At 42.1% G+C, this 19429-nt stretch overlaps 1 protein-coding gene and 1 pseudogene across 1 annotated transcript in view; one reads left to right on the top strand and one right to left on the bottom strand.

Annotated features, from left to right (window-relative positions):
- LOC136885569 (MFS-type transporter SLC18B1) overlaps positions 1 to 19429 on the top strand; it is a 186227-nt gene that overhangs the window by 25831 nt on the left and 140967 nt on the right. The gene's annotated exons all lie outside the window — the stretch shown is intronic.
- Positions 9750 to 12134, bottom strand: LOC136885346 (striatin-interacting protein 1 homolog pseudogene; annotated as a pseudogene).

The raw sequence follows: 19429 nt of genomic DNA, 5'->3' as shown, positions 1-19429 counted from the left end.
TTGCGAACTTTCCCGACGTGTTGAAACATAAATTCTTCTTTTTCTCCTTTATTGGCTATCTCCCCTCCTTGGGGAATGTGCCATAAACGTGAATAGTCGTTTCGCTGTAAGATTCGTTTTCACCTGACAAGTGAAGGTTGCTCCTGGTGGCTGCAAACAAACAATAGATTCTTGGCGCCGGAAGAAAAAAGTCTGACAATGAAATCCCAATTTTTTACCTTTTCTATGCCTTTTGCGTATAAATATATAAAATAAATTATTCACCTCTTTGCTTAATTGGAACATGAATAATATAAAAGTTGACGGAAAAACTAGTCTCCACACGGCGAGTCGAACCCACGACCATCGAATTACCAGACCGAGCTCTTACCATCATCATCATCATCATCACCATCATCTGTTTACCCTCCAGGTTCGGTTTTTCCCTCGGACTTAGCGAGGGATCCCACCTCTACCGCCTCAAGGGCAGTGTCCTGGAGCTTCAGACTCTTGGTCGGGGGATTCAACTGGGGAGTATGACCAGTACCTCGCCCAGGCGGCCTCACCTGCTATGCTGAACAGGGGCCTTGTGGAGGGATGGGAAGATTGGAAGGGATAGGCAAGGAAGAGGGAAGGAAGCGGCCGTGGCCTTAAGTTAGGTACCATCCCGGCATTCGCCTGGAGGATAAGTGGGAAACCACGGAAAACCACTTCCATGATGGCTGGGGTGGGAATCGAACCCACCTCTACTCAGTTGACCTCCCGAGCCTGAGTGGACCCCGTTCCAGCCCTCGTACCACTTTTCAAATTTCGTGGCAGAGCCGGGAATCGAACCCGGGCCTCCGGGGGTGGCAGCTAATCACGCTAACCACTACACCACAGACGAGCTCTTACCGCTACGCTAATAACTGCACTGCGTGCGCACTGTACGGTGCGAGAGCCGCGTCAACATCTATGTTTTGATTTGTATTTTCTAAACGCTTGGCCATCTGGAGTTCCCACTTCAGGTACTTTCATTTCTTCTTTTTTTTTTTACGTCACACCGACACAGATAGGTCTTATGGCGACGATGGGATAGGGAAGGCCTAGGAATGGGAAGGAAGCGGCCGTGGCCTTAATTAAGGTAGGGCCCCAGCATTTGCCTGGTGTGAAAATGGGAAACCACGGAAAACCATCTTCAGGGCTGCCGACAGTGGGGTTTGAACCCACTATCTCGCGGATGCGAGCTCACAGATGCGCGCTCCCAACCGCACGGCCATCTCGCCCCTATTGACCAGGAACAATGAAAGAAGCCTAATATGACTTTCCGGGAGAATGCATTATTATTCGATTCGATGCCAGAAATCATTAAAATAACACAGAAAGAAAACAAAGTATAGCCTACACATTGTGAGTAAAAAAATTAATGCAGTATTCCTTAATTCTTCATTAAAAAGTTATCCGGTCGTGAACCGTACAAGATATAACCTACAATCGAAAATTCATCTTTGGCCTACTTATGTGTTGGGAATTCCAGGTTATGTTCTTTCATGGATAACACTGACAGCGTCCAAACTTTAAATAACATAAAATATGTTTCAAAATTAGTGTCGTCGTAGTACTTCAAAATGTGTAGCGCGTTATTTTTATCCAACTAAGACGTTTTATTGAATAACGTAAGGGTGTAATCTACCCGAAAGCAGGTCCGAACCTCCGTACGATGAGGTGGCTAGTTATTTTCTGCTCCTCCATTCTCTTACCTCACCACCAACAGCGCGTGGCAACCCATCCACATCTTGACCAGGCCCAATGTTGCTTAACTTCGGAGATCTCACGGGATCCGGTGTTTCAGCACGGCTACAACCGTTGGCTTTTATAGCATAATCTTGGCTAATCAAATTATAAAAGGATAATAGAATAAGAATGGGAGACGGTTGATATGAACAATCAAGAGCGAAGATAAGACGAACAAGAAAGTAACTATGGAATCACAGGCTCTTCCACATTGTTGGCACACGGTGTGTTGGGTAGCCATTGGTCCATGAGGGTTGATAACTTCTGCTATTCAAACCTTCTTTCCTAGCGTTGTATTTGTCGGACTGAAGTTTTCTCCGCTGTAGTTCAAAAGATACATGCCATTGGTGGACGAAGCGACGCCATAGTGGACGAATGAATGCCACAACCTCCCAATTTTCAGGGTCAGTTTGACATTTCCTTAGATTCTTCTTCAGGCGTCTTTACACAGATTTTGTTGCCCACCCTGTTTTCTCTGTCCGACCTTCAACTGACAGAACATGATTTGTTTTCGGAGACGTGATTCAGGCATACCTAGTACATGACCTGTCCATCGAAGCTGATGTTATATTATGAGAGCCTTAACGCTGGTTGTATTTACTTGCTCCGAAAAACTTACGTTAGAGCGTCTGTCTTGCCACTTTATTCCTAGGATTCTCCTAATGCAGCGTTGACGGCATTTTTGCAGACATGGTAAATATCTTCTTTGTGTAACCCAAGTTTCAACCATAAAGTACAGTTGGAACAACAACGTCCGCCTCTGTGGGGTCCGCCTCTGTGGTGTAGTGGTTAGCGTGATTAGCTGCCACCCCCGGAGGCCCGGGTTCGATTCCCGGCTCTGCCACGAAATTTGAAAAGTGGTATGAGGGCTGGAACGGGGTCCACTCAGCCTCGGGAGGTCAACTGAGTAGAGGTGGGTTCGATTCCCACCTCAGCCATCGTGGAAGTCGTTTTCCGTGGTTTCCCACTTCTCCTCCAGGCGAATGCCGGGATGGTACCTAACATAAGGCCACGGCCGCTTCCTTCCCTCTTCCTTGCCCATCCCTTCCAATCTTCCCATCCCTCCACAAGGCCCCTGTTCACCATAGCAGGTGAGGCCGCCTGGGCGAGGTACTGGTCATTCTCCCCAGTTGTATCCCCGACCAAGAGTCTGAAGCTCCAGGACACTGCCCTTGAGGCGGTAGAGGTGGGATCCCTCGCTGTGTCCGAGGGAAAAGCCGACCCTGGAGGGTAAACAGATGATGATGATGATGATGATGATGGAACAACAACGCCTTGATATACTGTACATACAGCTTACAAGCTAGTTTGAGTACTGATTTTTACGGTTGTTAAACGCGCTAGCCGGGTTGAGTGGCTCAGACGTTTGAGGCGCTGGCCTTCTGATCCCAACTTGGCAGGTTCGACCCTGGCTCAATCCTGTGGTATTTGAAGGTGCTCAAATACGTCAGCCTCGTCTCGGTAGATTTACTGGCACGTAAAAGAACTTCTGCAGGACAAAATTCCGTCACTTAGGCGTCTCCGAAAACCCTCAAAGTAGTTAGTGGGACGTATAGCCTGAGCCACGCCATACAAAACAAGACTACAATACACAGTTCAAAAACATTAGGGGAGCATTATTTTGAACGTATGCCATGCTCCACAAAATAATACCTCACACCCAGGTATCTTGCCAACTAAACCTTTATTCTTTACCGTTGAAGTGTACAAAAGAACATTGATGGATTCCCGTTCATTTTCAGAACACAAACGGAAATGTCCAAATAGGGGCGAAAACAAAGTGATAACAGTCCTCCAGGGTGGATTTTTATCACAGTTGGAGAGCTTCAATATAGTGTTCGTCCTCCACAAGCATTTATCACAGCTTGGCATCTACGTGGCATGCTCCGTATAAGTCGACGGAGGTCACGTTGCGGTATCAGGTCTAATTCTTCAATAAGAGCCTGTTCGAAGTCTTGGAGAGTCTATGGTGGAACAGGACGCTCACGAACACTTCTGTTCAAGCCTATCCCACACATGCTCTATGGGATTAAGGTTGGGACTCATTGCTGGTCATTCCTTCTCTTGAATGTCCAGCAGTTCTCGCAAGACAGCTCTGGTGATGCGCGCTACATGAGCCCAGGCATTGTCGTGCATGAGTACGAATTCATGGCCAACACCGAATGCAGCAAAAGGAAAATAAATAACACATGCTGTAGCAGCATCTGCTCGAAGTACCACGGACGAAGACAAGATCCGTACGGCCATGAATACTGATGACACCCCACACCATCACAGAACCTTGTCCGAATCGGTCGCCTTCCTGGACAACGTTTGGCATGTACGGCTCATCACGGCGTCTCCATACACGTTGACGTCCATCACGCTGGACTCATCTGTGAACAACACAGATCTCCATTGGCGAAGTTGCCACTTGACGTGAGTACGGGCAAACAGACGGCGAGCTGCGCGATGTTGATGCGTTAAACGGGGCACTCGAACGAGACGTCTGGGTCGTAAGGACACTTCTCTGTTCGTTACTGTCTGGTCAGACACCGTGACTCCAGTGACCCTCCTGAGGTCTTGTCGCAGTTCTCTGGCAGTTGCTGAACGAAGCCGCAACGCACAGATGGTCAGATATCGGTCATCCTGTCAGGTTGTCATGCGTCAACAACCTTGTCCAAACCTCTTTGTGAACTGGCATGTCTCATTGTAGCCATTCCACAAGCGTTGAATAACCAACGGAGAGACATTGAGATCCACAGCAACACGACGAAAAGTCCATCCTTCCTGGATCAAAGTGACGGCCCTTGCGACTTGAACCTCGTTAAGATGTCTCATGAGATGTGCTGGTTCACGTACAACGTGCTCAAATGACCGCAGTAGTCTGTATCTCACAACGACACACGGGCGCACCGCTATACACTGTTTTCAGGGGTCACCTGACAGTTTAATACATGGCAACGCCTACAGCTGGAGTATAACCTCTATTTGACATAGCCTGAGTAGCTAAGGTCTCAAGGTGTGCTGTACGACCATTGGAACCCCATCTACCAAATTAACGTTCACATACCAGACGTCACAAGGCATGTTCCCCTACTTTTTTGAACTGTATAAATAAATCAATAAAGCATTTTGTTATTATTATTATTATTATTATTATTATTATTATTATTATTATTATTATTATTACCGCCTCTGTGGTGTAGTCGTTAGTGTTATTAGTTGCCACTCCCCTGCCCTGCCACGAAGTCGAAAAGTGGTACGTGGGCTGAAACGGGGTCACTCAGCCTCGGGAGGCCAACTGAGTCGAGGGGGTTCACTTCCCTCCTCAGCCATCCTTGAAGTGGTTTTCCGTGGTTTCCCACTTCTCCTCCAGGCAAATGCTAGGATGATACCTAAGTTACGGCCACGGCCGCTTCCTTCCCTCTTCCTTGTCTATCTTTTCCAATATTCGCATCCCCCAACAAGGCCCCTGTTCAGCATAACAGGTGAGGCAGTGTGGGCGAGGTACTGGTCTTCCTCCCCAGTTCTAACCCCCGGACCCAAGATCTCACGCCCCAGGACACTGCCCTTGAGGTGGTAGACGTGGGATCTTTCGCCGAGTCCGAAGGAAAATCCAACCCTGGAAGGTAAACAGATTAAGAAATTATTATTATTATTCAAACACCCCAATTCGCATTCGACGATAGGCTGCGCTGGCACATTTGAGGCGATATTGAATTTCATCGTCAGTATTGGCATTTGTTGAGAGGTAACTGCCCGGGTAGGGAAATTGTTCAATATTTGTTAATGTTAAAAACATCTCTAGCAGACAAAGTAGGGGTCCCTATACTACGAAGAACGTAAAATTAAGCTATTTCCTCAATTGTGCCGAAAGTTGAAGGAATAAATGACTCGGAAAGGTTTCAAATTGTGAGTTTTGGATAGCTCTATCGAACTAAAAGAAATAAGTTTCGAAAAATCACTTACGCCCTAAATACAGTTCTATCAAACAGCCTAAAATAGCTTGTTTCTTTACCCGTTTTCTTTCTGATTCAAATTCTAGCCAAATTAATAATTCTTTCTGTGTTCCTTGGTTCAATACCCTCAGGCGTTTTTTGATTTTTTGAAAAATATCCACACTGAATGTAGTTATAAGGGCTTAAGTGAAACTCTGCATTGACTCACATTAGCGCTCGTAATGACAGAAAAAGGCAATCTAATCGTCCGGATAACGATGATTAAGAAAGGATTGTAATTTTTAGGAATAAATTAAGAATAAATTCTCATACTTTATTATATTTTATTTACCTAAAATTCGTACCTCATATCCCTAGGACGTTTACAACACTGAGTTGCTTGCCTGAAATGGCTAGATATGTGGATTTTTAAGCTACTTCCATTAAAATGATTATAGCGGGAGTAGCTGCTTTAAAGGTTGGCGCAGTTTGATAAAAAAAATCGCGTTTTATTGGATGTCTGTCTCTAGACCAATGCTCCTAAATGCCTCCTTGGACGCATGCTGAAGATCGTCTTCTCAGTTTGTCAATTTAAAAAAAATAAAGGCCAACGAAAAGAGAAGTAAGAGTTATAGTGTCGTGGTTCGGTTGTCTAAGAGAGAAACACGACGAAAATCCTTACTTTCGTCTGTCGATAATTAATTGGAGTGGCTCATCTATTGAGATTATGTAAGACGATTGACCCACATAGGGGTAAATATCTAAGTAGTAAATGAAAATGGAAATCCACAGCCTGTTTACAGTCTTTCAACCGGGTCAGGAATGGAATGAATGAAACCCCCATCTAGCGGCGAGGATAGGAATTGTGCCGGCTGCCGAAGCCTGTCGCACTCCTTTGGGGCAATGATTAATGAATGACAGATGAAATGAAATGATATTGGAGAGTGTTGCTGGAATGATATATGACAGGGAAAACCCGGAGTACCCGGAGAAAAACCTGCCCGCCTCCGCTTTGTCCAGCACAAATCTCACATGGAGTGATCCCCTGTGGATGGGGGCAGTAGAATAACACCCACGGTATCCCCTGCCTGTCGTAAGAGGCGACTAATAGGGGCCTCAAGGGCTCTGAACTTTGGAGCGTGGGTTGGCGACCACGGGGCCCTTAGCTGAGTCCTGGCATTGCTTCCACTTACTTGTGCCAGGCTCCTCACTTTCATCTATCCTATCCGACCTCCCTTGGTCAACTCTTGTTCTTTTCCGACCCCGACGCTATTAGGTTTGCGAGGGCTAGGGAGTCTTTCATTTTCAAGCCCTTCGTGGCCCTTGTCTTCTGTTGGCCGATATCTTCATTTTTCGAGGTGTCGGACCCCTTCCCCTTTTTTCCCTCTGATTAGTGTTAGATAGAGGATGGTTGCCTAGTTGTACATCCTCTTAAAACAATAATCACCACCACCACCACCACCACCACCATCACATGGAGTGACCGGGATTTGCATAACGGAACCCAGCAGTGAGAGGCCGGCACGCTACCACCTGAGCCACGGAAAAGCAAAAATAGAAAGAGAGAAATAATTCCATACAATTATAAAATTTAACCAAGGAGTTGACTGGAACGGGAAGAATAGCAAATTTTCTTTTGTATTCTAAAAAATATGCCGCAAAAGAAAATTACAGAAAAAAACAGCACGCACTAATTTAATCAGTGGAGGGTAGGATACATGCTTGTCCTAGAATCAATGAATCAATCAATCACCACTGATCTCCATTTAGGCCAGTTGCCCAGATGGCAGATTACCTATCTGTTGTTTACCTAGTCTTCTCTTAAATAATTCCAAAGAATTTGGAAAATAATTGAACATTTCCCTTGGTAAATTACTCCAATCCCTAACTCCTCTTCCTATAAATGAATATTTGCCCCAGTTTGTCATCTTGAATTCCAACTTTATCTTCATATTGTGATCTTCCCTAATTAAAAAAAAAAATTCAGACTTATTCGTCTACTAATGTCATTTCACGCCATCTCTCTACTGACAGCTCTTAACATACCACTTAGTCGAGCATCTCGTCTCCTTACTCCCAAGTCTTCCCAGCCCAAAGTTTGCATCATTTTCGTAACGCTACTTTTTTTTTGCCGGAAATCACCCATAACAAATTGAGCCGCTTTTCTTTGGATTTTTTCCAGATTTCGAATAAGTAATTCTGGTCAGGATCCCATACACTTGGGGTCTTTACCATTATTTTACATCCTTAATACAACACCTAAATACCCTCATAACCATGTGAATATATCTCTACTCTTTATTTGCAGTCCCCTTTAGGTATCTGTTTACGTGAATATTTCCTTATATTAACACCTAGGTGTTTATAGTAATTAAAATTGAGGAGACATTTCCTATTAGTGAAATAACCTGAATTTTAATCCCATTTACCATCTGCCATCCGCAAAAAAGCCTTAGCTCTGATTCCAGTTCTGTACTGATGTCATATAAGAAAACGTAAAGGTCAAATAATACTGCCTTGAAGAAATCCCCTCTTAATGATTACAGGGTCGGATAATGCTTCACCTACTCTGATCTGAGTTCTATTTTCTAGAAATATGGCCACCCATTCAGTCACTCTTTTGCCTAGTCGAATTGCAATCATTTTTGCCAGTAGTCTCCCATGGTCTAACCTATCAAATGCCTTAGATAGGTCAATCGCGATACAGTCCATTTGACCTGCTTAATCTAAGATATTGCTATGTCTTTCCGGAATCCTACAAGCTGAGCTACAGTGGAAATATTTTCCGCCGGGATGGCTCTTTATTATGCACACCTGATGATTAAAAAGCGATTTAATGTTGTTACTAAGAAATATCTCGTCAACAGCTAGTTTCATGACTGATAATCATGTAAGCGACCGACTTAGCTGCTACCGACAAAGGATTTCTGTGCAGCGAAAATCTACATAGGTTTTGCCGGGTATTGCTTAGTTCTATCCCGAAAAAAAAAACTAAGCTGGGCTGAGTGGCTCAGACGGTTGAGGCGCTGGACTTCTGACCTCAACTTGGCAGGTTAGATCCTGGCTCAGTCCGGTGGTATTTGAAGGGGCTCAAATACGTCAGCCTCGTGTCGGTAGATTTACTGGCACATAAAAAGCACTCCTGCGGGACTCAATTCCGGCACCTCGGTGTCTCCGAAAACCGTCAAAGTAGTTAGTGTGAAGTAAAGCAAATAACATTATTAATTTTTAAAAACTTAACACAGTGGTGGTGGTGATTATTGTTTTAAGAGGAAGTACAACTAGGCAACCATCCTCTATATAACACTAATCAGAGGGAAAATATGGAAGGGGTCCGACACTTCGAAAAATGAAGATATCGGCCAAAGGAAGACAAGGGCCACGAAGGGCGTGAAAATGAAAGACTCCCTAGCCCTCGCAAACCTAATAGCGTCGGGGTCGGAAAAGAACAAGAGTTGACCAAGAGAGGTCGGATAGGATAGATGAAAGTGAGGAGCCCGGCACAAGTAAGTGGAAGCAATGCCAGGACTCAGCTGAGGGCCCCGTGGTCGCCAACCCACGCTCCAAAGTTCAGAGCCCCTGGGGTGAACTTAACACAGATTGTAAAAGGATCAAGGAAACATACAATGATGACTTAAAGCCACACTTTCCTATATTTAGAGCTATTGCTCATCAAAATTAAACACACAATGTTTACAAGAAGGTTACAATTTGACATTATTTCATTTTACATTTCCGTATCTAAACTGATGTATCAGTTATCTGTACTAAGACAGGTGTGTTCAGAATGAAATAAATTTTACTTAAGTAAAGAGTAATGAAATAATAAACATTTTACTCACTAAACAAACACCAAATTCATTTAAAAAGAATATGCACAGCATAACATTACACTCACAATGATGTGAAGTTTACCTTGGACATATCAATTATTTACCCTCAAAATACATGGTTTCACAGCATTGATATGTCGCTGTGATGCCAACCTCATACAATACAAGGGATTAATTGCAACTCAATTTCCACTTTCAATTAATTTCAACTCTATGTAAAAGCAGGATAATTTAATCACGATAGCTAATCGAAATTCTCCCCAAATGAACCCCCAAAAACTTCCTGACGAAGCCAAACTTCATAATGTTGCTTAAAATATTCACTGAGCTCAAAGGGCTGGCCAAGTACACTTATGCTGCAGGTATCCGATGGTTCAAAATCAGGATGTCTGGAACCAGAGTTGTATCGTCGGTTGTTAAACCTATCCACACAGGCACGTAGATCTTCCTCAGCTTTAATATCCGAAAAGCGAGCATCTAGATCATTGCCGTATGCCCAATCATCATTCAAACGATGACGCACTTTTTGATAAATGGCACTCATCGTCTTCATGTTTGACTTACGCCACTGACGACCTAGGTATTTAGTTTGCATTTTCAGTAATTTTAATACATAGAGTTGCAACATGGCATGGCGAACTTTGAGAGCCCTTTTCAAAATGGGAGCCGATTTGCAGTCCACCAACTTCATTATCCTGTAATGTTTCCACTTAGTAAGCTTATTGAGAACCCTCGAAAGATTAATGCATGAGAAGATATTGCGCCATGAAAATAACTGGTCTCCTAGATCTAAACTTTCGGTAGTCGGTTTAGGCTGAACACCAATAACACAAGAAGGAAACTCCATGATAGGAATAGTATTTTTTGCGCCAACATAAGCCATAATCTTCTGATTAAAGAACATCAAAAGAAGATTAATACAATTCGCACATACTAAATGCTGAGACGCGAACTCAAACTGATACACGTGATTAAGCTTAAAGTGTTTGAGTAACAACAACAGTATGCCAGAAACTGCTTTAATGACGATTTCTTTGCGTCTATTATCATCTATCCCCAAAATTGACTGAAGTATTGATATAGGCAACTCTTCAGGCAAAACATCAGACATAGTATTAATGGACTGTATGTTTGCTTTGGAAATTGGAGTTGAACGGAACAGAACGTGTAGTAGTGCTATCATATAGTTGTACATATTTGGTAGCATACCCTGATAAAGAATTTCTGCAGGAGTCAAAGGTATTGAGCCCTCAGGTGCTGAAATGGGATTTCTAGATATATTCTCTTCTTGCTTTATCTGAATTTCTGATAAGGAGATGTACATATTTTGCTTCAGTACGCTGACACCTTCACGAATAGGCTCTGGAAGACCAACCAGAGATACCCTATCACCATGCAGAGGAAAACCCACAAATTTCATCCTTGTATTTTCAAGAAACTGATCCAAATCTTCCTGTCGTGCTTTAGGAGTCCAGGGTAATCCTTTCCTTTTAATTGATATACGAGTATCATGTCGACTACTAGGATGTTGTGACACTTCAAATTCACCCATTATTTCTCTCTCTTCAAACTCTCTTCCCTCATCATCAACTTGATCATTTCCTTCAAACCCCATGCCATCATCCAGAGAGTTCTGTTTCAAAATGCCTCGTCGAAAGGAACTTACGTTGCGTTTCTGATTCTGAGCTTCAAGCAAATCAGTAGCACTTGTAGGAGGAGAGGAAGCTCGCATTGTTCTTGCAACTTCCATCGTGTCTTGGGATACACTGAGCCCATATTTTTCACGATATGCACGCTTTAGCTGACGTAAAGTCTCCATACCACCCAGTGTAAAGAGTATTGTTTTCCAAAGGATCAATAACACCTTCTTCATAGGAAAATATGGAACTGCGCCATTGCAAAAGCGAGTTACTATTCCAAACAATTTAACAACAAGTAATTCGTCTCCCAAAGGATTACTTAATTCACTTTTGAAAGCTTCACGAACATTATTTCTTCCCCTGCCATCACTATCTTCACCCTCATCCTCTTCATCTTCTGGTTCAAATCGTATAACCTCAATCATAGTATATAACACATTGAGCACAACACGCAAATCTATTGAGTCTTCTAAGCTGAATGTAAGGTTTTTTAGAGCTGCTGTGATATTTTCAATTTCCATATTCAAAAGTTCTACAAAAGCACCAAAAACACCACACTCATAAAGAAGAAGGACATTCTTTCTAGACCAGTCCTGCTGTTCTGTATCCGAATGCAATTCAGCCCAACAGCCCTGAGCTAAATATAATATACATCTTGCTGCTTTCATTCTCGTTGCTCTATTACACACTTCACACTGATCTAGCAACTTAGCTACGACAGATTTTCGCTGTTCATCTGAAAATTTCAACCAGAAGGGACCGAGTTTATAATCCTTCATCTGCTCTTCAAACGCTTTAAAATTTCGCCGAAATTCGGGTTGTTCACTATAACTGTATAGTTCTGCTATCTCGTTAACCAATGTATCAGAATCGTTATAGTTGAACTCTATATCCGGACAATCTGGACCACTCTCCGAATCCTGTCTCTGCCGCGTGGACAAATCTCTGAATTTGGGAAGTCCACGCTTTCCGTTACCATTCGGGTCCATAATATTATGCTTCAAATTAAAGTTGAATAAAAAAACATAACCTTCTTTTACTTGCTATCACTAATACCATGTAAACAAACGAACACAGAAATATTTACACACCATAGCCAATGTTGAAAACATGCAGCACAGGGGTTTTAAAATCTGGTAACCAACGAAACAAAGAATTTATATCATCAACATTAAGAGAACTCTCAACATAAATCCGCAGACTTATCTGTTGAAGTACACAGTTTTATATCCGGAAATCAGTTTTTAAAGTAAATATGGACCAAAGAATAGTAATTTTATGAAATAACCAAGTAATCGTAAGTAATGTTTGTCAGCCCGGGGCGCTGTAAGATAGCATTGCGATAGCGCACTTTCCCAAGATTATGAATGGGCTTGAATTTATTACGATGTTGATGGAGGGATAGTTACTTTTGTCGTCACTTTAGGTACCTATACTTCGCGCGGCTTTCCTTGTAAAGTGACGTTTTGGCCGATTTTGGCTCTGTCTGGTGGTTATGATGATGATGATGATGCTTGTTCTTTAAAAGGGCCTAGGTCATCGGCCTCTGGCGGTTATGTGCTGAAACACCTTTTTTTTTATCGAATTTATATTGCGAGAACGCGATCTAGAAACCTATTTGACAACTAGTGTCTCGCAGAGCTTGGGTTAGAGGAATAAGAACACCGTTTTGATAAACGTATGCGCTTACTTTCGGCTTCCACAATCAGGGTGGAGCTTAGAAACCGTAAATTCTCATAAAGGAGAAGGTGTGGCGTTGTTTGAACAATATAAACCCAAGGTGTATACACACATACATTAAAAAAATATATATATACACAGGTCAGGACACGAATGCTACTTATGGAGCCGCCATTTCGGGACTCAAAATGGGCGATCCCTACAGCACTTCCATGTTGCATATAGGCGAGTTTCGGATTTTAAAAAATGTATTTAAGAACACAGAAGCTGTTAAAATTAGCTTGTTCTTGCCTCGGACTGCATGTAATTAATACCCCCCCCCACCAACAAACCCCATGGCACTACAGACCTTGAAGGGCCTTGGCCTACCAAGTGACCGCAGCTCAGCCCTAAGGCCTGCATATTACAAGGTGTCGTGTGGTCAGCACGACGAATCCTCTCGGCCGTTATTCTTGGCTTTCTAGACCGGGGCCGCTATCTCACTGTCAGATAGCTCCTCAATTCTAATCACGTTGGCTGAGTGGGCCTCGAACCAGCCCTCAGGTCCAGGTAAAAATCCCTGACCTGGCCGTGAGTCGAACCAGGGGCCTCTGGGTAAGAGGCAGGCACGCTACCCCTACACTACGGGGCCAACACATGTAATTAATAGCTTTCCTATAACCTGCGTATTGTGATATAATAATATCTATTTTGCCACCTGTAAGAAATAGGGTTTCATAAACTGTGAACAGTTGCATTGGAATCAAAACCAGACTATATGACAAATCATATTATTTTTTGAGCTAGTATAGGTTTACCTAATTTAGAGTACCTGAACATGACCAAAATAATATAATGATCAAAAATGTGGGTCCGCCTTTGTGCTGTAGTGGTTAGCGTGATTAGCTGCCAGCCCTGAAGGCCCGGGTTCGATCCCCGGCTCTGCCACGAAATTTGAAAAGTGGTACGAGGGCTGGAACGGGGTCCACTTAGCTTCGGAAGGTCAACTGAATAGAGGGGTTTCGATTCCCACCTCAGCCATCCTCGAAGTGGTTTTCCGTGGTTTCCCACTTCTCCTCCAGGCAAATGTCGGGATGGTAGCTAAGTCTTGGGAGAAAGGAGACGAGCTGTTCGACTAAGTGGTGTGCTCCAAGCCGTCAGTGGAGAAATGACGTGGAATGAAATCAGTAGACGAATATGTTTGAGTGGTGTCTTTAAAAGTAGGAAAGATCACAATGTGAAGATAAAGTTGGAATTCTTTTTTGCTAGTTTGCTTTTACGTCGCACCGACACAGATAGGTCTTACGGTGACGATGGGACAGGAAAGGGCTAGGAGTGGAAAGGAAGCGGCCGTGGCCTTAATTAAGGTACAGCCCCAGCATTTGCCTGGTGTGAAAATGGGAAACCACGGAAAACCATTTTCAGGGCTGCCGACAGTGGGGTTCGAACCTACTATCTCCCGAATACTGGATACTGGCCGCACTTAAGCGACTGCAGCTATCGAGCTCGGTAAAGTTGGAATTCAAGAGGACAAATTGGGGGCAAATATTCGTTTATAGGAAGAGGAGTTAGGGATTGGAATAACTTACCAAAGGAGATGTTCAATAAATTTCCAATTTCTTTGCAATTATTTAAGAAAAGACTAAGAAAACAACAGACAGGGGCTGTTTTAAATGCAGATCAGTGATAATTGATATGTATATATATATATATATATACTAGCAAGATACCCGTGCTTCGCTACGGTATTATACTAAAATTTATAATTGAATGCTTATTGTTTTAGATATATAATCCGCCGAAATTCGCGGTCTGACTCGTTTTCTGCGAGAACCCACCAAAATTCCCGATCTGACTCGTTTTCTATTAGATTACGGCATGTTTCCTCCCATTTTTCAATCTTCTTTTCCAGCAATCGATTTCGTACTTCCCGGGCTAGGCTCAGATATTCCTCCCGGTCAGTTGGGTGCGTAAATCTTTGCCATCTTTTCCTATAATCATTTTTAATGTGGATAAAATCCTTCAGGAGATCCGGCGTGGTGTCATATTGGGTGCCTAGAAGGCACTGAACCCGCGGCCGGACTGCATTCTTAGTCATTACCCGTCCAGGAGCCGTTTCCAGCGCGGTCCGCACATTTGACGACGGTCCGGAACATTATTATTATTATTATTATTATTATTATTATTATTATTATTATTATGTGTTGCTGGAATGGATGATGACAGGAAAACCGGAGTATCCGCAGAAAAACCTGTCCCGCCTCCGTTTTGTCCAGCACGAATGTCACATGGAGTGAATGGGATTTGAACCACGGAACCCAGCTGTGAGAGGCCGGCGCGCTGCCGAGGATCCTTATAAGTACATTAAGAACAGTAAAATCAATTGGTCTCACCTCCTTCTACACCCCACCGCCGTTAAGTTTATTTACCGGCACCCCCCCGCCCCAATAAAATTAAAAGAAGGCTTGTTTCTTATGTTTAAAGAAGATTTCAAACACCAATGTTCACGTCTATTACCTTCAGTTTTGAGATATAAGCATCCCCATAAAAATAATTTACTTTTTTCACTTCATTTCACACTACTCCCCCCCCCCCCCTAAGTGAATTTTCCCGCAAAAAATACTTGTTTCTTTAATAGTAAATGATCTTCTAAATACCAATTTTCACGACTCTAACTTCTTCAGTTTTTGATTTATGTGTCCTCATGAAAGGAATTCAACTCCTTTACACTCCCGCCCTCCAAGATGGTTTCCCCCCAAAACGCGTTTTTCTTTGTTTTTAAAGGAGATCCAAATACGAATTTTCACGTCTGTAACAACTTTAGTTTTTATTAGATGTATGTATTCTCATTCAATTAATTCAATTAATTTTTTGAATTCTTTCACCCCCCCCCCTTCATTGGATTTTCCGAGAATACGTGTTTCTTTATTTTTAAAGCAGATTGCAAATATCAAATTTCACGTCTGTAACATCTTCATTTTTGAGATATCAGTAGCCTAATTAAAAGAATTCAACACCATTTTCAGTCACTTTTACCCCCCCCTCCACCCAAGTGGTATTTCCGAAAGCTAAAAATGCACGTTTCTTTGTGTTTTATAGAGATAAAAAACCATTTTTCACTTCTGTAACATGTTAAGTTTTTGAGATAAACTGTAAAAATTCTCATTTTAAAATTTCACCCCTTTTGAGTTCCCCTTAAGTGGAGTTTCCAAACACAAATCACAAATCACCTATGTTTCTTTAGATTTACAGGAGATTACAAACACCTACTTTTTACGTCTGTAACATTTAACGTTTCCAAGATATTCTGTAGATATAGTCTTTCAAAAATTCACCCAATTTGTCACTCCTGTTTAACCGCCATTAATTGGATTTTCCAAAACTAAAAAATACATGTTTCTTTATTTTTAAAGGAGATCCCATATACAAATTTTCAGTTCTGTAATATCTTTCGTTTCTGAGATATATGTATCCTCATTAAAGGCATTCAACCCATTTTTCACCCTTTTACACCCCTCCTATTGGGATTTACAGGAAACAAAAAATACATTTTCCTTTATTTTTAGAGGACATTCTAACTACCAATTTTTACATCTCTAAATTTTAAAGTTTTAAGATGTATACACACTCATTTTAAAAAATTTACCCTCCCCCTTTTTACCCCCCAATATTTGGATTTTCCAAAAACGAAAAAATACGTGTGTTTATTTATTTTTAAAGGAGATTCTAAATACCAATTTTCACATATATAACCTTTAAACATTTTGAGATAGATACACTAATTTTAAAATATTACTCCCTTTTCACCCCCCCCCTAAGTTGGATTTTCCAGAAACAAAAAAATACGTGTTTCTTTATTTTTAACGGAGATCCCAAACACCAATTTTCAGGTCTGTAATATCTTCAGTTTCTGATATATAAGTAGCCTCATTAAAGGCATTCAACCACTTTTTAGCCCCTTTTCACTCCTCCTATTGCGATTTTCCGAAAACAAAAAAATACGTGTTCCTTTATTTTTAATGAAGGTTCTAAATACCAATTTTTACATCTGCAAACTTTAAAGGTTTGGAGATATAGATTCACTCATTTTAAAAATTCACCCCCTTTTCACCCCCCCATTAATTGGATTTTCCAAAAACAAAAAAATACGTGTTTCTTTATTTTTAAAAGAGGTCAAAAGTACCAATTTTCAGGTCTGTAATATCTTCAGTTTCTGAGATATAGGTACCGGTATCCTGATTAAAGGCATTCAACCCATTTTTCCCCATTTTCACCCTTTTTCACCCCTCCTATTGGGATTTTCGGAAAACAAAAAAATACGTGTTTCCTTATTTTTAAAGAAGATTCTAAATACCAATTTTTACATCTGTAAACTTTTAAAGTTTTGAGATATAGAGCAACTCATTTTAAAATTTCACCCCCGTTTTCACCCCCTTAGCGAAGGAATATCCAAAAATCCTCTCTTAGCGAGCACCTACGTCATAATATGAATATATCCCCAAAATTTCATCTCTTTATGTCCAGTAGTTTAAGCTCGGCGATGATGAATCAGTCAGTCAGGACAAGCTACTTTATATATATATAGATAGGCTGCAGTAAAGATTATTATTAAAAATCCCTCTACCTCTGCCGGGTTTGAACCCGCTATCTTCGGATCCAGAGGCTGACACACCCTACCACTGATCCAAAGAGGCAGCCTCACTTCGTGCTATCATGAGATAATGACACACACATTACTATCCCCACTGATTAGATGACATTGAGGTGTAGCTCAAAGTCCTAGTAGACGGTGAGGTGGAGGTCGAAGTCCTAGTAGACGTTGAGGTGGAGGTCGAAGTCCTAGTAGACGTTGAGGTGGAGGTCGAAGTCCAACAGTTCATATTGTAAGTGCAGTGTTTTCGATACAGCCATACTGTAGTGCGTCAACAATACGCGCAAGTTCTGTTGATCACTCAACCCACTACGTCGGTTTTAATCACCTTTGCATGTGGGGGCTATTTATATAAGACCAACTCCAATACTCAGACCGTATTACAGTATTTAAAAAAAAAACATGGCGGCCGAAGTCGCCGGATTGCTGGTATTGGCTTACACAAAAATATCACGTACATATTATACCAAAGGCGATAATTCAACATGATGAAACGTAATATAGGGAAAATCAATGTTGCACGTATGAAAACAGCCTCTCAGTAAAAGAGAACAACTAGCTGAGTATTTAGAAATTTCACTTATGTGGGGGACCCAACGACATAAAAAATATAGACTGCTAATCTGAGGACCATCTTTGAATCTACTTGAATCAAAATACCTCGGGGTAACCCTTGACAGAACACTGTCCTTCAAGGAACATCTGAAGATGACAAAAGCTAAACTCCAGTCACGGAACAATATCATCCACAAACTGTGTGGCACCACCTGGGGTTCTTCTACTTCGACCTTACGAACTTCAGCCTTTGCCCTTGTCTTCTCAATTGCAGAATATTGCTCTCCAGTCTGGCTGAACAGCCGTTACACAAAACTGGTTGATACTCAGCTAAATCATACTTTGCGCATTATATCGGGAACCATAAAATCTACCCCCACTTCTTGGCTACCAGTTCTGAGCCATATTCCTCCACCTCACCTACGGAGAAAGAATGCCTTGTTGCATGAGTACCAGAAGCTGTCGAGGAATTCCAATCTGCCAATTCATGGAGATATACCCTACGCCTTGAACAACAGACTTCGGTCCAGAAATCCACCACTAAGGACTGCCAAAATCCTGGTTGACAAATTCAGCCTGCAGCAGGATTGGTTTCAAGATTGGACTTCTATGGCTCCAGCTGAGTATCAGAACTTCCCCTGTATAACAAGTATTCCGAAAGGATTTGACCTACCTCGCAAAACCTGGACAACCCTCAATCGTATCAGGACAGGCCATGGAAAGTGCGCTGACTTCCTCTATAAATGGGGCAAACTTCCCTCCCCGGAATGTAGCTGCGGTGCCCCTAAACAAACAGTTCGTCATATAGTGGAACAGTGCCCCCTATCAGGGTAGCCCAAAATACTTTCTTGACCCAAATCCTTCTTGTATTGACTATTTGCAGAGCTTGATGGTGAAATTGTAACCTACATAGTGTACTGTATATTTAATTTGTGACTGTGTGTTTCTTATTTTTAATGTCATACGCTAAATAATAATTGGCAGCCACGACACTTAAAGGCAAAACATATGCTTATTGCCTCTGAATCTGCCGTAGAAAGGATCTGGAGAAGTTGTTGTGTGATGAAGTATGGTCTTTGAGAAGAGGTGCACGGTTAAAATAAATAAATAAATAAATAAATAAATAAATAAATAAATAAATAAATAAAGAAATAAATAAATAAATAAATAAATACATGTAGGCTATGAATTCAGTAGAATGAAGTCACGCGAGGGTTGACCAAGAGAGGCCCGATATAAATATTAAAGCGTTGAAGCTGGTAGAGTCCGCCTCTGTGGTGTAGTGGTTAGTGTGATTAGCTGCCAGCCCCGGAGGTTCGATTCCCGGCTCTGCCACGAAATTTGAAAAGTGGTACGAGAGCTGGAACGGGGTCCACTCATCCTCGGGAGGTCAAATGAGTAGAGGTGGGTTCGATTCTC

This window comes from Anabrus simplex, chromosome 14, assembly GCF_040414725.1.
Source record: "Anabrus simplex isolate iqAnaSimp1 chromosome 14, ASM4041472v1, whole genome shotgun sequence".
NCBI lineage: Eukaryota > Metazoa > Arthropoda > Insecta > Orthoptera > Tettigoniidae > Anabrus > Anabrus simplex.
The sequence above is the reverse complement of the archived record's forward strand: the minus strand, read 5'-3'. Positions and strand labels throughout refer to the sequence as shown.